We start from the raw sequence: 25182 nt of genomic DNA on the forward strand, positions 1-25182 counted from the left end.
GAACCACGAACCACTCCTACACATAGATCCACCGATCCGAAGACAGGCAACCAGACCAAGCCCTGCGCTCCTCAATGTCGACGACGAAACCGCCTCCGGCGAGGTGGAGAAGGAGCCAAGGAAACTTATATATTCTTCTCAACAGTGTCATCACCACCACAGCGCCACCGCAAGAAAACTAACCTAACCCTACGACCTACAACACCGACATAGATCCTGAGTCCCCTTGTCGATGTCAAAACCGGCGGATCTCAGGTAGGGGGTCCCGAACTGTGCGTCTAAGGCGGATGGTAACAGGAGGCAGGGGACACGATGTTTTACCCAGGTTCGGGCCCTCTTGATGGAGGTAAAAAACCCTACGTCCTGCTTGATTATTCTTGATAATATGAATAGTACAAGAGTTGATCTACCACGAGATCGGAGAGGCTAAACCCTAGAAGCTAGCCTATGGTCTGATTGTATGTTGTCCTACGGACTAAAACCCTCCGGTTTATATAGACACCGGAGGGGGCTAGGGTTACACAAGGTCGGTTACAAAGGAGGAGATATACATATCCGTATTGCCTAGCTTGCCTTCCACGCCAAGTAGAGCCCCATCCGGACACGGGACGAAGTCTTCAATCTTGTATCTTCATAGTCCAACAGTCCGGCCAAAGGATATAGTCCGGCTGTCCGAAGACCCCCTAATCCAAGACTCCCTCAGTAGCCCCTGAACCAGGCTTCAATGACGATGAGTCCGATGCGCAGTGTTGTCTTCGGCATTGCAAGGCGGGTTCCTCCTCCGAATACACCACGGAAGAATTTGAATACAAGGATAGTGTCCGACCCTGTAAAATAGGTTCCACAAACCACCGTAGAGAGAATAATATTACCACAAATCTAATCTGCTGACACGTTTTGGCAACATGACATCACGCCACGGCCCCGTAATTATTTGAACCGTTTTTATTTAACCAACCCCGCACATAACACCAGGCGGTTTCTTGACACGTCTTGTCAAAGCAGGGATCGTGTTTCCCTTATTACAGGATTCTCATCAATACGGACGTGGGTAACCCAACCGTGCCTAGGACTCCTAGATTTTAGGCAAGTCCCAAACGGCCACGAGGAGGACGCTTGATATTCACCCGCTTTATAAAGGGACAAGTTGTTACTTTTTTCCCTCCCGTGCTCAATCGAATCCCTCCCCCGCCTCGAGTTCTAACACCCAAAGCCAAGGTCAGATGCTTCGGACCTTCAATCATGTCCGGATCCAGCCTTCAAGGTCGGTGGATGTCTTCCTCCGCCATGGAGGAGGACATCAAGAAGTTGAGGGAGGCCAGATATCTGACCGCCGAAATTTCGCATAGGCTGCCCGCCCGAGGGCAGGTCGTCCCTACTCCCGAACCCAACGAGAGCGTTGTGTTCGTCTCCCACTTCCTCCGAGAACTAGGCCTCGCTCTGGATCCCTTTGTCAGGGGTCTTATGTTCTATTACGGACTGGATTTTCACGATCTGGCCCCAGGCTCCCTTCTTCACATCTCGTTATTTATTGTCGTCTGTGAGGCCTTCCTCCGCATTACCCCTTACTTCGGCTTGTGGCTCAAGACCTTCGATGTGAAGCCGAAGATGGTCGAGGGACAGTACGCAGCGTGCGGAGGTGCTTTAATAAGCAAAATTGCTGATGCTCCATGGCCAACGGGTTCCTTTCCAGAGGTGTCCGGATTGTGGCAACGGGAGTGGTTTTACGTCACAGCTCCCCAAAGTGCCAAGTGGGTAGCTTCCCCCACCTTTCGCTCGGGCCCTCCACCACAACTGATGTCATGGATCAGCAGGGGACTGAGCTGGGGTCCAGCCAAGGACGTGCCAATACTGCAGAGCCGTATTCGAGATCTCTTCGAGGGAGATTTCAGTCTGGTTATGGTAATGCAAGTCATGCTGGTTCGTCGAATCCAGCCTTGCAAACGCCGGCCCCTCCATATGTGGGAATTCAACCCAGAAGGACCGCGTACTATTCAGAATTTCCTCGGCATGACGCACGAGGAGATGTACAAATCGTTCTTCGGACCCCAAATAGAGTGTCCGGACACTACCGAGGATGTGGGCCTGAGCAGCAGCCGCACCGCTGCCCAAGTAAGTAATCCCATGGCCGAACACACCGTCCTTTCATTTATCATGACATCATCCTGAAGAATCGCTCTTTGACCAGGACTGGATAACAAAGGCGAAGATGATCCAGTGTTCGGCCCCCCTTCTTGAAGGCTTGGACAATCCGGTGCTGGAAAAGATGCTCGAGCCAGCACCTTGTCCAGTGCCCTCAAAGGAAGATGAAGGGGGAATAAAGAGGGCGAAAGCGGGCCTCCATCGCTACCTATTCCAACCGAGGGAATGAGCGCCTCCGCGAGGGAGGATAACCGAGGGGAAGAATCTGACATTCTCTCTCCCCGGGGAAGGAAGAGGACTACCTCCGAAGATCCGGAAATCAAGGTTTCAAATGGGAGAAGAAATCTCCGCCAGAGGGTCCTGCCTCAGAGGGTGTTCTTGCCGCACAATATCCGCGCGGAGATCAGCCCTCTAACGAGCTGTAAGTAATCAAAAGGTATTTAATAGTGAAGATATCCTACCTTACTTCTGAGGAAAATAACCTAAGTATTTATCTTGCAGTTCGGATCTTAGCCCTTCTCAGCTAAGCTCGTCTTCGGGGGATCTTCTTCCGGAGATGATGGAGAGCGAAACGCCTCCCCCTGCCATACTGCCTTACGAAGCGGGCGACCCTGAGGTGTCGTCGCGGAGGGCTTCTCCTGATCCGGCAAGGCCAGAAGGTAATCCTATGTCCACCCGAAGTCCTCAGTATCCAGCTCTCGAAGAGAGCAATCAAAAGAGTCCAGCACCGTCTGGTGCGCGGTCGGATGTATGGAGGGATCTGCTGGAGAAGGCGGTTATCTCAGAAGAGCACCGCACTTGATGGGTATGGTGATTGAAAGGATTTCGTCCGCTGAAAGCGGGCTGCATGAAGCCTTTATGAGTCTACTGATGGGTTTTGAGGTACGTGAAATGATGTATTTTTTTGAAAGTACCACACATTTTTAGATGTGCCCTGTGTAGATAGTAGCCCCTGAGACTCTGGTTGTCGTCGAGAACGGCGGAAAACAGAGGATCATAGTCCCAGGCAATAACCAGACTGCCTTTATGTGCAGGTGGTGGAGGCTCCGGTGGCTAGCCGGACTGATGGGTATGCCGAACTAAAGTGGCAGCTGGATGCGGCAGATGCCGACATCGTGCTTGTCAACGAGCGGCTTGACGAGGCACAGGGTGAGTGGCCTTTCTGGTGATCGTCACATGATAAGAGCAGTATGATGCCAGTATCTTTAATATGTTGTGACTGCAGATGGAGCGTCCACCGTGGAGACCCTTCGGGCGGAGCTTGCCCGAGCCAAGGAGCAAGCAAGGAGTAGCAATGCGGCTGCTTTATGATAACCCACAAGTATAGGGGATCGCAACAGCTTTCGAGGGTAGAGTATTCAACCCAAATTTATTGATTCGACACAAGGGGAGCCAAAGAATATTCTCAAGTATTAGCAGCTGAGTTGTCAATTCAACCACACCTGGAAACTTAGTATCTGCAGCAAAGTGTTTAGTAGCAAAATAATATGATAGTGGTGGTAGCGGCAACAAAAGTAAAGACAGCAAAAGTAATGTTTTTGGTATTTTGTAGTGATTGTAACAGTAGCAGCGGTAAAGTAAATAAGCGAGAACCAGTATATGGAAAACTCGTAGGCACCGGATCAGTGATGGATAATTATGTCGGATGTGGTTCATCATGTAACAGTCATAACATAGGGTGTCACAAAACTAGCTCCAATTCATCAATGTAATGTAGGCATGTATTCCGTATATAGTCATACGTGCTTATGGAAAAGAACTTGCATGACATCTTTTGTCCTACCCTCCCGTGGCAGCGGGGTCCTATTGGAAACTAAGGGATATTAAGGCCTCCTTTTAATAGAGAACCGGAACAAAGCATTAGCACATAGTGAATACATGAACTCCTCAAACTATGGTCATCACCGGGAGTGGTCCCGATTATTGTCACTTCGGGGTTGCCGGATCATAACACATAGTAGGTGACTATAGACTTGCAAGATAGGATCAAGAACTCACATATATTCATGAAAACATAATAGGTTCAGATTTGAAATCATGGCACTCGGGCCCTAGTGACAAGCATTAAGCATAGCAAAGTCATAGCAATATCAATCTCAGAACATAGTGGATACTAGGGATCAAACCCTAACAAAACTAACTCGATTACATGATAAATCTCATCCAACCCATCACCGTCCAGCAAGCCTACGATGGAATTACTCACGCACGGCGGTGAGCATCATGAAATTGGTGATGGAGGATGGTTGATGATGACGACGGCGACGAATCCCCCTCTCCGGAGCCCCGAACGGACTCCAGATCAGCCCTCCCGAGAGGTTTTAGGGCTTGGCGGCGGCTCCGTATCGTAAAACGTGATTATTTCTTCTCTCTGATTTTTTTCTCTCCGAAAGCAAATATATAGAGTTGGAGTTGGCGTCGGAGGGCATCCAGGGGGCCCACGAGGTAGGGGGCGCGCCATAGGGGGGGCGCCCCCCACCCTCGTGAGAAGGGTGTGGGCCCCCTCGTCTTCATCTTTGGCGAGGATTTTTTATTATTTTTTCTAAGATGTTCCGTGGAGTTTCAAGTCATTCCGAGAATATTTGTTTTCTGCACATAAAAGAACACCATGGCAATTCTTCTGAAAACAGCGTCAGTCCGGGTTAGTTCCATTCAAATCATACAAGTTAGAGTCCAAAATAAGAGCAAAAGTGTTTGGAAAAGTAGATACGACGGAGACGTATCACTTTGCAAGCGGCCGAAGAGTTAAGGGCCGAACAGGCCGCACATTGCGAGAGCAAAGAGAAAATGGCCAGGATGGCTGTAAAGTTAAAAGATACTGCCGACCGTTGCCAGCTTCTTGAAGAAGAAAATCGTGCGAAGGCAACGGACTTGGAAAAGGCCACGATGGCGACCAAAGATACCCGCTCTGCGATGAGAGCGAAAAAGGAGGAGCTGCGTCAAGCCAGGGATATCGCGGCTGGGAAACCCTTTATGCTGTGGAGGAAGTTTGGAGATCCTCGGTATGCCCCTCTGGACCGGCTGTGGAGTTCGGCGGACACATATCTAGACTTGGCGGCGAGTGCTGTCGATGCGGCCGAATACTTCCGAGATCAAACAGATCGTGAAGTGGACAAGCTATTCTGGTCACAATTTAACGTTCCAGAGTGTCTGCTTCCATTGACTGGTCAGCTTGCCGAATGGGCCGGGCTGAATAGATTGTTCGGACTCGCCATGAGGTCTGTTGTGGATCATCTGTGGCCGGAAAGGCCAAAGCCGAACAACTATTTTAGTTTGGTGCAGCAGTTCCTTGGTGCGGTGCCGCGCATTAATGCGATGAAGAGGTCGGCGTGCATAGAAGGCCCGCGGATGGCCCTTGCCCGTGTCAAAACATACTGGGCGGAGATGGATGCCACCACTGTTGCGGCGCAGGGTTCGGCCATAGGCCGAGTGGCTGCCAAGCACTATTTTGAAGAAGTTCTTGAAGGCGCCCGTTCAATAGAGGCCCAGTGCTCGAAGAATATTATGTTTGAGTGACATGTATTCTCATTGTAAAAAAAATGTTTTATTAAGTTTATCAAGGTTGTATTTATACTTTTTCCCGAAAGTATTATGATGCCTCCTGTGCGGCCGTTTATGTATATATGTATATAACCTGAAAGATTGCAGTCGTCGGCTTCAGCCCCCACGCATATAATGCGGGGGTGTTCGCAGAAGACGCATGTTCACACTTGACCCAACGTCTTGGTCCATTAAGGAGGTGATAGCACAGCGAACTAGGCAACCGGACTATAATGCTTTAACACTTTCACTTAGCCAGATGAGTTTGACAGTGGGGCTACTATATAGCCCCTGGTGGCTCCGCATGTTGGGTAACGTAGTATAAATTCAAAATTTTCCTACGTGTCACCAAGATCTATCTATGGAGAGACTAGCAACGAGGGGAAGTAGAGTGCATCTACATACCCTTGTAGATCGCTAAGCGGAAGCGTTCAAGTGAACGGGGTTGATGGAGTCGTACTCGTCGTGATTCAAATCACCGATGACCAAGTGACGAACGGACGGCACCTCCGCGTTCAACACACGTACAGCCCGGTGACGACTCCCAAGCCTTGATCCAGCAAGGAGAGAGGGAGAGGTTGAGGAAGACTCCATCCAGCAGCAGCACAACGGCGTGGTGGTGATGGAGGAGCGTGGCAATCCTGCAGGACTACGCCAAGCACCACAGAAGAGGAGGGAGAGAGAGAGATGCAAGGCTGCACCAACGAGAGATCAAATCACATGTGTTTTTGGGGCAGCCCTAGGCCTCATATATATAAGGGAAGGGGAGGAGCTGCGCCCCCTCTAGGGTTCCCACCCCTAGGGGGGGCGGCAGCCCTAGATGGCCAAGAGGTGGCGGCCAAGAGGGGGGAGGAGAGGGAGGCGCAGGGTGTATGGGCCTTAGGGCCCATCTGCCCTTAGGGTTTGCCCCCTCTCCTCTTCTAGGCGCATGGGCCTTAGTGGGGCTGGTGCCCTTGGCCCATGTAGGCCAAGGAACACTCCCTACAGCCCATGTGGCCCCCCCGAGCTGGTGGCCCCACTTGGTGGACCCCCGGGACCCTCCCGGTGGTCCCGATACGTTACCGATAAACCCCGAAACTCTTCCGGTGACCAAAATAGGACTTCCCATATATAAATCTTTACCTCCGGACCATTCCGGAACTCCTCGTGACGTCCGGGATCTCATCTGGGACTCCGAACAACATTAGGTTACCACATACAAACTTCCTTTATAACCCTAGCGTCATCGAACCTTAAGTGTGTAGACCCTACGGGTTCGGGAGACATGCAGACATGACCGAGACGTTCTCCGGTCAATAACCAACAGCGGGATCTGGATACCCATGTTGGCTCCCATATGTTCCACGACGATCTCATCGGATGAACCACGATGTCAAGGACTTAATCAATCCCGTATACAATTCCCTTTGTCTATCGGTACGATACTTGCCCGAGATTCGATCGTCGGTATCCCGATACCTTGTTCAATCTCGTTGCCGGCAAGTCTCTTTACTCGTTCCGTAACACATCATCCCGTGATCAACTCCTTGATCACATTGTGCACATTATGACGATGTCCTACCGAGTGGGCCCAGAGATACCTCTCCACTTACACGGAGTGACAAATCCCAGTCTCGATTCGTGCCAACCCAACAGACACTTTCGGAGATACCCGTAGTGTACCTTTATAGCCACCCAGTTACGTTGTGACGTTTGGCACACCCAAAGCACTCCTACGGTATCCGGGAGTTGCACAATCTCATGGTCTAAGGAAATGATACTTGACATTAGAAAAGCTTTAGCATACGAACTACATGATCTTGTGCTAGGCTTAGGATTGGGTCTTGTCCATCACATCATTCTCCTAATGATGTGATCCCGTTATCAACAACATCCAATGTCCATGGTCAGGAAACCGTAACCATCTATTGATCAACAAGCTAGTCAACTAGAGGCTTACTAGGGACATGGTGTTGTCTATGTATCCACACATGTATCTGAGTTTCCTATCAATACAATTATAGCATGGATAATAAACGATTATCATGAACAAGGAAATATAATAATAACTAATTTATTATTGCCTCTAGGGCATATTTCCAACAATCTCCCACTTGCACTAGAGTCAATAATCTAGTTCACATCGCCATGTGACTAACACCCAAAGAGTTCTGGGTTTGATCATGTTGCTTGTGAGAGAGGTTTTAGTCAACGGGTCTGAACCTTTCAGATCCGTGTGTGCTTTACAAATCTCTATGTCATCTCCTAGATGCAGCTACCACGTTCTTCTTGGAGCTATTCCAAATAACTGTTCTACTATACGAATCCAGTTTACTACTCAGAATAATCTGGATTAGTGTCAAAGTTTGCATCGGCGTAACCCTTTACGACGAACTCTTTTACCACCTCCATAATCGAGAAAATTCCTTAGTCCACTAGCTACTAAGGATAACTTTGACCACTGTCCTGTGATCCGTTCTTGGATCACTCTTGTACCCCTTCACTGACTCATGGCAAGGCACACTTCAGGTGCGGCACACAGCATAGCATACTGTAGAGCCTATGTCTTAAGCATAGGGGACGACCTTCGTCCTTTCTCTCTATTCTGCCGTGGTCGAGCTTTAAGTCTTAACTTCATACCTTACAACTCAGGCAAGAACTCCTTCTTTGACTGATCCATCTTGAACAACTTCAAGATCATGTCAAGGTATGTGCTCATTTGAAAGTACCATTAAGCGTTTTGATCTATCCTTATAGATCTTGATGCTCAATGCTCAAGTAGCTTAATCCAGGTTTTCCATTGAAAACACTTTCCAAATAACCCTATATGCTTTCCAGAAATTCTACGTCATTTCCGATCAACAATATGTTAAAACATATACTCATCAGAAATTCTATAGTGCTCCCACTCACTTCTTTGGAAACACAAGTTTCTCATAAACTTTGTATAAACCCAAAATCTTTGATCATCTCATCAAAGTGTACATTCCAACTCCGAGATGCTCACTCCAGTCCTCAGAAGGATTGCTGGAGCTTTGCATCCTTATTAGCATCTTTTCAGGATTGACAAAACCTTTCGGTTGTATCACATACAACCTTTCCTCAAGAAAGTCGTCGAGGAAACAATGTTTTGACATCCTATCTGCAAGATTTCATAAATAATGCAGTGACTGCTAATATAATTCCAACAGACTCTTAGCATCGCTACGAGTGAGAAAATCTCACCGTAGTCAACTCCTTGAACTTGTCGGAAACTTCTTAACGACAAGTCGAGCTTTCTTAATGGTGACATTTACCATCATTGTCCGTCTTCCTTTTAAAATCCATCTGCACTCAACAGCCTTACGACCATCGAGCTGTTCTGCCAAAGTCTACACTTTGTTTTCATATATGGATCCTCTCTCGGATTATATGGCCTCGAGCCATTTTGGAATCCAGGCCCACCATCGCTTCTCCATAGCTCGTAGGTTCATTGTTGTCTAGCAACATGACTTCCAAGACAGGATTACGTACCACTCTGAAGTAGTACGCATCCTTGTCATCCCACGAGGTTTGGGAGTGACTTGATCCAAAGTCTCATGATCAATATCATAAGCTTCCACTTCAATTGGTGTAGGTGCCACAGGAACAACTCTTTGTGCCCTGCTATACACTAGTTGAAGCGACGGTTCAATAACCTCATCAAGTCTCCACCATCCTCCCACTCAATTCTTTCGAGAGAAACTTTTCCTCGAGAAAGGACCCGATTCTAGAAACAATCCTTTATTGCTTTCGGATCTGAGACAGGAGGTATACCCAACTGTTTTTGGGTTGCCCTATGAAGATGCATTTATCCGCTTTGGGTTCGAGCTTATCGGCCTGAAACTTTTCCACATAAGCGTCGCAGCCCCAAACTTTTAAGAAATGACAGCTTAGGTTTCTCTAAACCATAGTTCATACGGTGTCATCTCATCGGAATTACGTGGTGCCCTATTTAAAGTGAATGTGGTTGTCTCTAATGCTTAACCCATAAACTATTATGGTAATTCGACAAGAGACATCATGGTATGCATCATATCCAATAGGGTGCAGTTATGATGTTCGGACACACCATCACACTATGGTGTTCCAGGCTGTATTAGTTGTGAAACGATTTCCACAATGTCTTAATTTTGTGCCAAACTCGTAATTCAGATATTCATCTCTATGATCATATCATAGATCTTTTATCCTCTCGTCATGACGATCTTTCAACTTCACACTGAAATTACTTGAACCTTTCAATAATTCAGACTCGTGATTCATCAAGTAAACGTACTCAACATCTACTCAAATCATCTGTGAAGAAAGAACATAACGATATCCACTACATGCCTCAGCACTCATTGGACTGCACACATCAAAATGTATTACTTCCAACAATTTGCTTTCTAGTTCCATTTTACTGAAACCGAGGCTTTCAGTCATCTTGCCCATGTGGTATGATTTGCATGCCTCAAGTGATTCAAAATCAAGTGAGTCCAAACGATCCATCTGCATGGAGTTTCTTCATGCATACACACCAATAGACATGGTTCGCATGTCTCAAACTTTTCAAAAATGAGTGAGTCCAAAGATCCATCAACATGGAGCTTCTTCATGCGTTTTATACCGATATGACTTACGTGGCTGTGCCACAAGTAGGTGGTACTATCATTACTATCTTTTGGCATGAACATGTGTATCACTACGATCGAGATTCAATAAACCATTCATTTTAGGTGTAAGACCATTGAAGGTATTATTCAAATAAACAGAGTAACCATTATTCTCCTTAAATGAATAACCGTATTGCGATAGACATAATCCAATCATGTCTATGCTCAACACAAAAACCAATCTCGATGGTAGAAGGAGCGTACGATATTTGATTATATCAACATTGGAAACACTTCCAACACATACCATCAGCTCACCTTTAGCTAGTCTCCGTTTATTCCGTAGCTTTTATTTCGAGTTACTTAACACTTAGCAACCGAACTGGTATCTAATACCCTGGTGCTACTAGGAGTACTAGTAAAGTACACATCAACACAATGTATATCCAATATACTTCTATCGACCTTGCCAGCCTTCTCATCTACCAAGTATCTAGGGTAATACTGCTCCAGTGGCTGTTCCCCTTATTACAGAAGCACTTAGTCTCGGGTTTGGGTTCAACCTTGGGTTTCTTCACTAGAGCAGCAGCTGATTTGCCGTTTCATGAAGTATCCCTTCTTGCCCTTGCCCTTCTTGAAACTAGTGGTTTCACCAACCATCAACAATTGATGCTCCTTCTTGATTTCTACTTTTGCGGTGTCAAACATCGCGAATATCTCAAGGATTATCATATATGTCCTCGATATATTATAGTTCATCACGAAGCTCTAGCAGCTTGGTGGTAATGACTTCGGAGAAACATCACTATCTTATCTGGAAGATCAACTCCCACTTGATTCAAGCAATTTTGTACTCAGACAATCTGAGCACAAGTTCAACAATTGAGCTTTTCTCCCTTAGTTTGCAGGCTAAAAAAATCGTCGGAGGTCTTATACCTCTTGACGTGGGCACGAGCCTGAAATCCCAATTTCAGCCCTCGAAACATCTCATATGTTTCGCGACGTTTCAAAAACGTTTTCGGTGCTTTAATTCTAAACCGTTTAACTGAACTATCACGCAGTTATCAAAATGTGTATGTCAGATGTTCGCAACATCCACAGACGACGTTCGAGGTTCAGCACGCTGAGCGGTGCATTAAGGACATAAGCCTTCTAAGAAGCAATGAGGACAATCCTCAGTTTACGGACCTAGTCCACATAATTGCTACTATCAACTTTCAACTAATTTTTCTCTAGGAACATATCTAAACAGTAGAACTATAGCGTGAGCTACGACATAATTTGCAAAATCCTTTTGACTATGTTCAGGATAATTAAGTTCATCTTATGAACTCCCACTTAGATAGACATCCCTCTAGTCATCTAAGTGATTACATGATCCGAGTCAACTAGGCCGTGTCCGATCATCACGTGAGACGGACTAGCCAACGTCGGTGAACATCTTCATGTTGATCGTATCTTCTATACGACTCATGCTCGACCTTTCAGTCTTCTGTGTTCCGAGGCCATGTCTGTACATGCTAGGCTCGTCAAGTTAACCCTAAGTGTTTTGCTGTGTTCCGAGGCCATGTCTGTACATGCTAGGCTCGTCAACACCCGTTGTATGTGAACGTAAGGATCCATCACACCCGATCATCACGGCGTGCTTAGAAATGACGGACTGTAGCAACGATGCACAGTTAGGGGAGAACACTTCTTGAAATTTTAATGAGGGATCATCTTATTTACTACCGTCGTTCTAAGCAAATAAGATGTATAAACATGATAAACATCACATGCAATCAAATAGTGACATGATATGGCCAATATCATATAGCTCCTTTGATCTCCATCTTGGGGCTCCATGATCATCTTGTCACCGGCATGACACCATGATCTCCATCATCATGATCTCCATCATCGTGTCTTCTTGAAGTTGTCACGTCATCTATTACTTCTACTACTACAGCTAACGGTTAGCAATAAAGTAAAGTAATTACATGACGTTTATGTTGACTCGCAGGTCATAAATAAATTAAGACAACTCCTATGGCTCCTGCCGGTTGTCATACTCATCGACATGCAAGTCGTGATTCCTATTACAAGAACATGATCAATCTCATACATCACATATATCATTCATCACATCCTTTGGCCATATCACATCACATAGCATACCCTGCAAAAACAAGTTAGACGTCCTCTAATTGTTGTTTGCATGTTTTACGTGGCTGCTATGGGTTTCTAGCAAGAACGTTTCTTACCTACGCAAAGACCACAACGTGATATGCCAATTGCTATTTACCCTTCATAAGGACCCTTTTCATCGAATCCGATCCGACTAAAGTAGGAGAGACAGACACCCGCTAGCCACCTTATGCAACTAGTGCATGTCAGTCGGTGGAACCTGTCTCACGTAAGAGTACGTGTAAGGTCGGTCCGGGCCGCTTCATCCCACGATGCCGCCGAATCAAGATAAGACTAGTAACGGCAAGCATATTGAACAAAATCAACGCCCACAACTACTTTGTGTTCTACTCGTGCATAGAATCTACGCAATAGACCTAGCTCATGATGCCACTGTTGGGTAACGTAGCATAAATTCAAAATTTTCCTACATGTCACCAAGATCTATCTATGGAGAGACTAGCAACGAGGGGAAGGAGAGTGCATCTACATACCCTTGTAGATCGCTAAGCGGAAGCGTTCAAGTGAACGGGGTTGATGGAGTCGTACTCGTCGTGATTCAAATCACCGATGACCAAGTGCCGAACGGACGGCACCTCCGCGTTCAACACACGTACAGCCCGGTGACGTCTCCCAAGCCTTGATCCAGCAAGGAGAGAGGGAGAGGTTGAGGAAGACTCCATCCAGCAGCAGCACAACAGCGTGGTGGTGATGGAGGAGCGTGGCAATCCTGCAGGGCTTCGCCAAGCACCACAGAAGAGGAGGGAGAGAGAGATGCAGGGCTGCACCAACGAGAGATCAAATCACATGTGTTTTTGGGGCAGCCCTAGGCCTCATATATATAAGGGAAGGGGAGGAGCTGCGCCCCCTCTAGGGTTCCCACCCCTAGGGGGGGCGGCAGCCCTAGATGGCCAAGAGGTGGCGGCCAAGAGGGGGGAGGAGAGGGAGGCGCAGGGTGTATGGGCCTTAGGGCCCATCTGCCCTTAGGGTTTGCCCCCTCTCCTCTTCTAGGCGCATGCGCCTTAGTGGGGCTGGTGCCCTTGGCCCATGTAGGCCAAGGGACACTCCCTACAGCCCATGTGGCCCCCCCGGGCTGGTGGCCCCACTTGGTGGACCCCCGGGACCCTCCCGGTGGTCCCGATACGTTACCGATAAACCCCGAAACTCTTCCGGTGACCAAAATAGGACTTCCCATATATAAATCTTTACCTCCGGACTATTCTGGAACTCCTCGTGACGTCCGGGATCTCATCCGGGACTCCGAAAAACATTCGGTTACCACATACAAACTTCCTTTATAACCCTAGCGTCATCGAACCTTAAGTGTGTAGACCCTACGGGTTCGGGAGACATGCAGACATGACCGAGACGTTCTCCGGTCAATAACCAACAGCGGGATCTGGATACCCATGTTGGCTCCCATATGTTCCACGACGATCTCATCGGATGAACCACGATGTCAAGGACTTAATCAATCCCGTATACAATTCCCTTTGTCTATCGGTACGATACTTGCCCGAGATTCGATCGTCGGTATCCCGATACCTTGTTCAATCTCGTTACCGGCAAGTCTCTTTACTCGTTCCGTAACACATCATCCCATGATCAACTCCTTGATCACATTGTGCACATTATGACGATGTCCTACCGAGTGGGCCCAGAGATACCTCTCCGCTTACACGGAGTGACAAATCCCAGTCTCGATTCGTGCCAACCCAACAGACACTTTCGGAGATACCCGTAGTGTACCTTTATAGCCACCCAGTTACGTTGTGACGTTTGGCACACCCAAAGCACTCCTACGGTATCCGGGAGTTGCACAATCTCATGGTCTAAGGAAATGATACTTGACATTAGAAAAGCTTTAGCATACGAACTACATGATCTTGTGCTAGGCTTAGGATTGGGTCTTGTCCATCACATCATTCTCCTAATGATGTGATCCCGTTATCAACGACATCCAATGTCCATGGTCAGGAAACCATAACCATCTATTGATCAACGAGCTAGTCAACTAGAGGCTTACTAGGGACATGGTGTTGTCTATGTATCCACACATGTATCTGAGTTTCCTATCAATACAATTATAGCATGGATAATAAACGATTATCATGAACAAGGAAATATAATAATAACTAATTTATTATTGCCTCTAGGGCATATTTCCAACACCGCACTCATCTGAATTCAGGGTGCGTACATGCCTGGCCGGGAAACGGCCCTTCGTTAAGGCGGAGGGATCCCGAAGATTCCGATAGGTCATCGAGTGGTTGACCACTCTCACGCTATATCATGACAGTCAGTTTTCGGCTTTCTCTACTGAGGTGCTCGTCCGGATGAACCAGGGCACAATCGCAGTAGTTCTCCTGGTGCCGCCTTAGCCGATAGAGCGGAACATAAGGCATCAAAACACAGGAGCCAGGCAAACCCAACATTTGACCAAAGACATGATTCGGAGCTGATGCATATATGGCCAAACTCGCGACGCCGAACACTCCCTAAGGTATTCAGTCTTTATGGTGTAAACCAGGCCTAAACAGTGCCCTTTGTAATAAGCCCCTGGTGTCCAAGTACGTGCAATATTCTGACGTGGCCACATGCCAATACGTCAGCATCCTTCTCAATTGTACTGAGAATCTGAGGGATGTGTATCCACAAGAGACAGTAAAAAAAGGTTTACGTAGGGTCTTAATCTAAAAAGAATCCTTCGAACGGGTCCCTGCTGCACGTCTACGCATGTGTCTCCGTTGTGCCATATTCTGGATGGGTGTAGCACGATGGTCATCTGAAAAAGAGAGGAACTTAATTGAAAAGTTGTCGTGCAAAAGGTAAGCTATACTAAATAAACAATATAAGTAAAGTTGAGCCTGATTGTCACTTGTGCGCGCACGTTGACCCCCTTGTATTGTAATAGGGGTATAGTCATCAAACATGTATCAATTACATATAGCAGTACCAGACTCGTCCAACCGTGTCTGTGGTCTTAATGACCTGTTAGATGCTTTAGTTGGTGAGGCCGTTTAGTGTGCGGCTGCCAAGGCAGCCGCACGGTCTTCCGCGCGCAAGGAGCGCTCAATATTTCCATTTACTGTAATGATGCCATGTGGACCGGGCATCTTAAGCATGAGGGAAGCGTAATGCGGTATTGCGTTAAAGAGAGCGAAAGCTTCGCGTCCGAGTAGTGCTTGATAGCCACTTTGGAACGGAGCGATGTGGAACGTTAAATCTTCGCTACGGAAGTTATCGGGAAAGCCGAATATAACCTCTAGTAGCAGGGAGCCCGTGCAATGGGCCTCTAGGCCCGGCGTTACTCCTTTAAAGGTAGTATTGTTGCGGCTAATTTTTGTTGGGTCTATCCCCATTTTGCGGACTGTGTCCTGATATATCAGGTTTAGACTGCTGCCACCATCCATCAGGACTCGTGTGAAGTGGTATCCGTCAATTATTGGGTCTAATACTAAGACAGCCCATCCTACACGCCGGATACTTGCCGAGTAATCTCGATGGTCGAAGGTGACCGGTTGGAACGACCAGTGGCAGGACTCCGCGGTGATAGGCCCTGGGGCATGTGTCTCTAGGAGTGCTGCTTTGTTTCTCCCCTTTGTCACGTGTAATACGTTTACTGTTTTGACTTCTGGTAGGAACTTCTTCTGTTTCCCAGTGCTTTGCTTGCGAGGCTCGTCCTCGTCTTCGCTTGGTGTATCCTGCCCCTTGTGTTCGGCGTTAAGCTTGCCGGACTGCTTGTAGACCCAACATTCTCTATGGGTATGATTTGCAGGTTTATCAGGGGTGCTATGGATCTGACATATTTGGTCCAGAATCTTGTTTAGGCTGGACAGTTCGTCTCTGTTGCCTTTGGGGGCAGCTTTTGCTGACCTGGCCGGGAGCTTTTGAATCCGGCGTTTACCGCTGTGCTCTTCGGGCTGTCTTCTTTATTCCAGCGCTTGTTTTTGCTGTGTCATGATTTCCCGTTTCCATCCCTGACTTCGGATGTACTTGGGTCGCTGGTGCTGCATCGGGCTAACCAGCTGTCCTCGCCCGCGCAAAAGCGGGTCATGAGGCCTGTTAATGCTGCCATTGTTCTCGGCTTTTCTTGGCCGAGGTGTCTGGCAAGCCATTCGTCTCGAACGTTGTGTTTGAAAGCTGCTAAGGCTTCGGCGTCCGGACAGTCGACTATTTGGTTCTTTTTAGTGAGGAACATGTTCCAAAGCTTTCGGGCTGACTCTCCGGGCTGTTGAGTTATATGACTTAAATCGTCTGCATCCGGTGGTCGGACATAGGTCCCTTGAAAATTTGCTCGAAAGGCGTCTTCGAGCTTTTCCCAGCTTCCAATGGAGTTTTCGGGGAGGCTTTTAAGCCAGTGCCGAGCTGGCCCTTTGAGCTTGAGGGGTAAGTACTTGATGGCGTGGAGATTGTCTCCTCGAGCCATATGGATATGGGGGATGTAGTCCTCAATCCAGACCTTAGGGTCTGTCATTCCATCATACGCCTCTATGTTTACGGGTTTGAATCCCTCTAGAAATTCATGGTCTAGCACCTCATCGGTGAAACATAGGGGGTGTGCGGCACCCCTGTATTTGGGTGTACCGTGGTATTGGGATGTTTGTTGTGTTGCATTGCGTGCTGGAGCGCGCTTGCGTGGCCCATAGATGGATCTGGTTGCGCCGTACTTTTGATGTGAGTCCTCACGTGGATCGCGTACCGGCTTATGTGCGGCGTCGTTTGCCGTTCTATGTTGACCACGAGGTCGTCTATCCGACTGGATGGCCGTTTTGTTTTTTGATTGCGGGGGATCTAAGGCCTCCTCATCGAATTCAGGTAGCAACTTTCGCTTCGGGTAGCTCTTGGTGTGGTGATTACCGCCGTACTTCGCTGTAGTATTGAGTACTTCGCTCCATCTGATTCTGAGTGTGTCTTGTGCAGCCCTGAGCCTTTGCTTCTGCTTTTTCAGACTCCTCGCTGTGGCAACTAGCCTTTGATGGGCTTTCTGTTGCTCCGGGTGCCTGTCTGGTGTGATATCGCCCGGACTGTTATCTTCGACGGGGTCGGGTTGCTCGGTTTGATTCTCCGTGTTGCCCTGGTCGGGCGATGGTTCACCCTGCTCTATCGATGGGTCTATATGACCGTTGTCTCTGCCGAGGCGGGATTTGGAGAGGCGCTTACGCCGCCGCTTTGACTGCTTCTCGAGGGAACAACCCTTCGCTGCGTCCTTCCGTTCCTCGTCGTCGTTTTCTTTGGGTGTGTCCACCATGTATACATCATATGATGAAGTGGGCATCCAGTGCCCTGTGGGCAGTGGTTCCTGTTCGTCTCCTGCATCGTCGTCCATACCGTCGATGTCTTCGGAGTCGAGCATGTCGGTCAAATCATCGACAGTGGCTACTAAGTGGGTGGTGGGTGGGCGGCGAATTTCTTCGTCATCCGCATCCCAATCCTGCCGAACATAGTTCGGCCCGGATTCTCCTGACAGGAAGAGAGACCTTAATGAGTTCAGTATGCCGCCGAAGGGCGAGTGCTGAAAAATATCCGCGGAGGTAAACTCCATGATCGGCGCCCAGTCGGATTCGATAGGTACGGGCGCAGGCGGTTCGGAGTCCGTGGCCGGGGAAGAATCCGGTAGTTCGGCGTCACGGCTCCCGTGAAGGGTAAGGTCGATACTCAGCTCGATCGCCACTGAGAATACGGCCTCCGTGTCGGGGTCTATCCACCCGTCCATGGATGGCGCAACTGGTTCCGAATTGAGGGTCCGAGCGGTTGCTGGCGCGATCTCCTAAACACTGTCCGGTGGTAGACCTAAATCATGCTCATCGTGACCGTGTGGCGCACAAGGCAGGGACTCGAATCCGTCAAAGATCAAGTCCCCGCGGATATCGGCCGTGTAGTTTAAGCTTCCAAACCTGACCTGGTGGCCAGGGGTGTAATTCTCGATCTGCTCCAGATGGCCAAGCGAATTGGCCCGCAGTGCGAAGCCGCCGAATACAAAGATCTGTCCGGGGAGAAAAGTCTCACCCTGGACTGCATCGCTATCGATGATTGAAGGAGCCATCAAGCCTAATGATGACGACACAGAGGAACTCTCAATGAAAGCACCAATGTCGGTGTCAAAACCGACGGATCTCGGGTAGGGGGTCCCGAACTGTGCGTCTAAGGCGGATGGTAACAGGAGGCAGGGGACACGATGTTTTACCCAGGTTCGGGCCCTCTTGATGGAGGTAAAACCCTACGTCCTGCTTGATTATTGTTGATAATATGAGTAGTACAAGAGTTGATCTACCACGAGATCGAAGAGGCTAAACCCTAGAAGCTAGCCTATGGTTTGATTGTATGTTGTCCTACGGACTAAAACTCTCCAGTTTATATAGACACCGGAGGGGGTTAGGGTTACACAAGGTCGGTTAAAAAAGAGGAGATATACATATCCGTATTGCGTAGCTTGCCTTCCACGCCAAATAGAGCCCCATCCGGACACGGAACGAAGTCTTCAATCTTGTATCTTCATAGTCCAACAGTCCGGCCAAAGGATATAGTCCGACTGTCCGGAGACCCCATAATCCAGTACTCCCTCACCCCTCCTACTCCTCCCTTCACCGGCACAGCCGACGGAGAAGGAGGGGACACACGAACTCGTCGACGGGGAGCGGTGGGTTGGAGGAACTGCCCAGTTGCCTTTCGTTTCGCGAATTGTGTGAAACACAAAGCCCTGAAAACCCGGAAATTAATGTGGCCATTCAGCAAACCAGCAATAGAGTTGCTGCTTCCTGCTCTCTTTCACTTATCACAAAGAGTCTTCTTAGCACAGAAAATTCCAATTAAGTTTCTGAACACTATCGCGTCCCTGCAAAATGCAAAAATGCATTTTTCTTCCGTTCTGATTTCTGTGAAATTTGAACTGCCACTCTTTGACGATCGAGCTGCTTGAAACAGACTCACTTGCATCCAGTCAAACACCTACAGAGAAGCAGAGAGTAGTTGCACTTGCACACAGTCTGCTTGCACATGATCCGGTCCCCAGACTAGACATACCGGAAAGAGAGTATATAGAGAGCACCAGCCAGTGGCCATACAATGATACAAAAGGTCAGCATCGCAATAACCAGCGCCGGCCCATGCATGGACTCCCATCAACCGGCCACATGGACGTGCCGGCCGTAGCATATGCATATGCTACTCCCCGTTGCCCAACACCGGCCGGAACATAGACCTCAGAACGCCGCTGGCCCGTTCCTACTCCGTCATGCACAGAGTACACACCCAAACCTGCAATTCCTATTCCTGACACGACGATTCCTCGCGCCGACACCGTCCGAGCGATCGATGCAACCCCAGAACCGCGGGGAGTCGCCGATCGTGACCCGAGAAAATTGTGGGCGAACGAACGTGCCTCTTTCTCAGCCGTTGCGTTCGCCGTCACGGGACCGAGCCGCCGGCCGGTGTATACGTCCACCGACGGCGGGCGAACAGCGATCAAGCGAAGTCGACGCATAGCACAGGCATGACAGCGAGGGGTAGAATAGAGAGTAGTACGTCCGTGGCAGCTATCGGATCGGCCATGGCTGTGCATGGCCCGCCGGCAGATCCGGCCACTCGGCCAGGCCGGACCAAATCCGGCAAAGTGCCCTTAAAATGCCGCGTCCGTGCCTTTTATCTTCGGGGACGCTTCCGGCTGCTCGGCCTTAAGAGTATCTTCAATAGGTGTCGAACGCGCCGCGCGTAAAAAACAGCTTTGCTGCGCGCCCATCGTCTGGTTTGGCGCGGCGCGCAGCGCTGGCTCCAGCAGCTGCGCTAAGATGCAGCGCGCGCGCTGTTCCAGCAGCGCGTAAAAAATGCAGCACGCGTGCTTATTTTACAACATTTTCGAAAACATAAATAATAAGATAAAAAACGATAAATTGCATAGATTAAAAACGATACAAAGGTATTTTACATCGGTGCAACTAGATAGATATTTCGAAAGCATAGATAAATAGAACTACGGTGCAACTAGATAAAAACTACTCCAAGTCGCTATCATCATCATCATCATCCTCGTCGGTGTTGTCCGACGTATCGAGCCACATGTCGTCCCAACGTTCATCGTCTGACGTGAAGATCGACCTCCCACCTGCTGCAACGATATCGCACTGCGCATTCGCCAATGCCTTCCGCCGACGCCGGTCAGCCCGCTCCACGCGGCGCCTTGCCGTCCTCTCCGCCCAGTAGGCACGCTCATCGGCGACGTCCTTCGGGTGGCGACGGCGCCACTCTGCCATGGCTCGCTCGTCCTCCTCGGCGATGAGGAGGCGGCGGCAGCGCCAAGCGTGGTCGGCACGGTCCATGTCGGTGATGAGACGCGGCGGAGGGGCGACGCGCTGCGCCTGCTCGCGCGTGAAGACGTCCCGGAAGTTCATCTGCGACCGGGGCCTATCCAAGCGCCACGCCGCCTCGTCGTACATGCAGGCCGCCTCGTACGCGCTCCGGAACGGCCGAGGCCGAGCCGGACGTCGCCGGACCAGATCTCGGCGGAGTACCAGCCGTTGGGGCGCTCGCGGACGCCGCGGTAGCCCGAAGAACCCCGGCGGCAGGGCCAGTCCTGAGATTTTGGGGGCCCGGGGCGAAACCAGAACTCGGGGCCCTTAGTATAAACAGTATAACAACAATAATGAATATATGTATAAATGAAATATTAGTAATAATCACTTAAATACGTCCAAAGCAATATACATATGAAATCATTCTACATGTTATCTTTCAAAAATTAAATTCCTTGATGCAAAGTCACTTATGATGAGGTCGATGTCAATCACATCCAATAATTACTTCTCGATGCATAATGTTGTCAAACGATTTAAAATCTCTTGAATCATCCTTGATCTCAAATAGTTACTTGATACTTTTAAGTCTGAAAACTTATTTCAACTGATGTGATAAATAGATAATTCCAGGAGTAATAAATATCAAATAAATAAATTAAAGAAAGTATTGATATAATTGGAATTGCGGAAGCGAATACCAATTTACTAAAAAAAGATTATAACCAATAGAGGCATTGACTTCTCTGGCATACTTGAAAATCACTATAGTAGACATTACACCATCTAGCAAAGTGGATTTCATAATTTTTAATTAGGAAAAAAATGCAAAACTAGATGTTCATCAACACTAGAAGATTCTGCTTGTGAACCTATTGAAATAACTACACTATTAGGACCACTTACATTTTCATCACCAATATTGATGTCAACATTTCCATCTTGTTCAGATTCAGAATTCCTATCAATTTATTTATTTTCCTCCAAAACAACAACCGCCAATCCATTATTTCTCTTGATTTCTTTTATCAAGAGAGCCTCTCTGGTTGCATCATCCACACATTGTATCATTTTTAAACGTGCTAAAAATAAATAAATAAACAATGACATAATGGTTAATTGATGAGATCTATGCACCATGCATGTTAAGGATAAATTACTTAATCAGTACTAAACGTATAGTGCGTAAGTATTAAGGATTATGGAGTACCTTGGATGATCTGATCAGCTTTGGTGGTAGGGCGTTCAACAATGACGCGATGACGTGATGTGGAGTTGTGGACTCGTCTTGCTCCAGGAATTAGAAAAGAAATTAGATCGGCGAATCGGCAATGAGTGTGTGCATGTCCAGCGCCTGAAGGCCAGAGATCAAAGCGGCGCCGCGTACTGAGTATTCTGATTAGCCTCTCACGATCGGGGGCCTCGGGAATAGGGAGAAGGCGAACTGGCAACCGGAGGAGGAAGGAGCAGGGCGGTGTGTTTGTTATCACAGAATGGATGGCGTAGAATATGGCGTGATGATTTTGTTCGAGCTATAATTGCTATGTGATGGAATTGAAAAGAATTGTTACGTTGTTTTGGAAAGGAGAAGAGGGATAATCGCTAGTTCGATACGTTTCCTTTTTCTGAGACAAAGTTCGATGCTTTTGCTTGTGTCCACACACTACCTCCTTGGGCCCAAACTTGTAGGCTAGTTGTATACATACCCGGTGAGGGCTCCCTGAATTTGGGGGGCCCGGAGCGGCCGCCCCCCCTGCCCCCCCTCAGAGCCGGCCCTGCCCGGCGGCACGACGGCATGGTGGCGCAGAAAGCGGCGAAGCGGTGAGGTTGCGAGGGGAGGGCGCGTGGCTGTGTCTGTGCGCGTGACGGGCGCGGCATTTTATAGGCGCGTGAAGCGGCGCACCAAATCTACCGCGCCGCGTGCCGCTTTCTCCTCCGCGCGCGCAAACGCTTCTCGCGTGATAAGTTCCCGTCACCGCTGGAGCACGCGGAACCAACCGACACGCGCTAAAATTAAATTTTACCGCGCGGGCGCGTCTTTTGCCGCACCTGTTAGAGATGCTCTAAAAGCTGTACGTTGGCTTTGAGGTTCCTTTGAGAAAGGGCCGGCCGAGTGCGTATGCTGCGTAGTCCAAACTATGAAGCATCACCTGCAAGTTTTCCTGACCGGGAAATCAGTGAGTGCAAGGTTCAGATTTTTGGAACTGTGACCCGACGAATTTGAAGCATCATTTTATTTTATTTGTTTCATACTAGCAAAGCTGTGATGTGTACCGCAACACCATTTGAATTGAGTATTTGATAAAAAACTACCACATTAGGGGTTGCCGTCCCACAGAACTACCACATTCAAAAAAATGACTGATAACTATCAAAATTTTCTAATTTTGTCACTAAAACTACCATTTTTGAAAAATGACCAGTTTAGACGATTTAAACACGTTTATGACATGCGGGACCCACCTGTCAGGGCTGACGTGACGGCAAAGTCAACTTCGTTTATCTTGACCTTTAAATTGACCTTTATGATAGGTGGGGCCCACACATCGGTCCCTTCAAAAAAATAAAAACAACCAGGACCCTATAACTTTTAAAAAAGCATCCTTGCAGGTTTTATAAAAAAGCAATCAGGTCCTTTTCAGTTTTGTAGAGAAAGCAATCGAGTCCCTGCCGACGAGCTCGTCGCCGGAGCCGGCTGGCATTGGCCTGGCGAGCTCGAGGGCGTGCCAGCTCCTGCGTACAGAGCGGCCGAGCTCCAAGTGCCGCATAGCCCCGTTCTGGAGGTGCGGCACGTGACGCGGCAGGGCTGGAGGGTCGCTGCAACCATGGCAGGCGACGCCATGCCCATCCAGCTCCTTCCCACTGTTGTTTGCCACTGTTGCTCCTTCCCGCTGCTTGTCACCGCCGCTGCTGCTCCTTTCCCGATGCTGCTGTTGCTCCTTGCCGGGGCTGCTGCTCTTTGCCATTGTTGCTTGCCACTACTCTTGCGACGGCTGCTCTACTCCGACAGCCACGGTACCGAGGTCGAGGCAGCAGCAGTACGATGAAATTCTCGCCGGCGTCGCCCATATTGCCATGGTCGACCAACTGCGCATCAGAGCTGACCTGGGCGAGCGCAGGAGTGGGGGAAGGGGACGACTGAGTCTGGGCGTGGCGGTGACAGGCATGGCCATGGTGGCTCGATGTAGGCTTGGTGGCGGCGACGCTGGTGAGAGTGGCATGGCCATGGTGGCTCGGGATAGAGAATTCAGGGAAGAGAGCTAAAGAGAGGAAGAAGAAGAATGGCGTGTGGGTCCCACCTGTCATAACGATCAGCTCAACGGTCAAAATAAACGAAGTTGACTTTGCCGCCACGTCAGCCCTGACAGGTGGGTCCTGCATGTCATAAACATGTTTAAATCATCTAAACTGACCATTTTTCAAAAGTGGTAATTTTTGGTAGTTATCAGTCATTTTTTGAATGTGGTAGTTCTGTGGGACGGCAACCCCTAATGTGATAGTTTTTTGTCAAATACTCATTTGAATTAGTTCTGGAACATCACTGATTAAATTTGGTACAGACTTTTCTTTGAACCTAAAATTTGCTGCAAACTTTGTTACATCAAGAACATGCTTACAAACTTGGTTGGAGAGGTGATTAAATCAGTCTAGAAACACTCGTGTTCGTGGCCCTAGCCCCTAGGCTATTGGGTTACTCATCAACTTCTTGTTTTTTTAGGTGAAAAAACACGTTTTTTATTGATCCGTTTTGAAACAGTCCACGAAAGACAAAGGCTGGCACCGACCATCACCAAAATTTACCAGACCACACCATAAAAACACACACACTGTCTGGTGTTGGAATTTTCTTAGGACCGGTCTAGCTGGCGGCCGGGCGCTCGCCGCCGCTCGCGAGCGGCCGGCCCCTGGTCTCGAACGTCTAGTCACCGTCACATATTAAAAAGAGCAAAATTACTAGGACGCGTCTAATCGGTGGCCGGCTGCCCACTAGCTCTCCGTGGTGGCCGGCCTATAAAAGTAAGTTTTTGTCTTCCTCACTCATATTAGGAAAAGTAAATATGTGTGGATATATGTGAAAAGGATAAATAATTGCAAATCATATATGTGAATGAATGTGAATGTATTTAACTCGTGTTTTCAGTTTTTTAAAAAACCATAACTTTCAAACCGTGCATCGAAATTAAGATTCGTTTTCACTCTTGGAACTCTTGCGACGTGCTCTTCAAAAGTAGATCCCGCATGGGATGTTTCAACGAACTAGTATTCTTGCTAAGTAAACATCAATGTCTGTGCAACTAGACTACATACCACGCCAACTGAGCATATGTGTGTGCCAATAGTCGTGCCAACTAAACAACAATATGTGTGCAACTAAACTACATTGCCGCGCCACTGAGCATGTGTGTGCCAATAGTCCTGTCAATTAAATATCAATGTGTGTGCAACTAGAC

Source organism: Triticum urartu, chromosome 7 (genome assembly GCF_003073215.2).
Source record: "Triticum urartu cultivar G1812 chromosome 7, Tu2.1, whole genome shotgun sequence".
In the NCBI taxonomy this organism is placed as follows: Eukaryota; Viridiplantae; Streptophyta; class Magnoliopsida; order Poales; family Poaceae; genus Triticum; species Triticum urartu.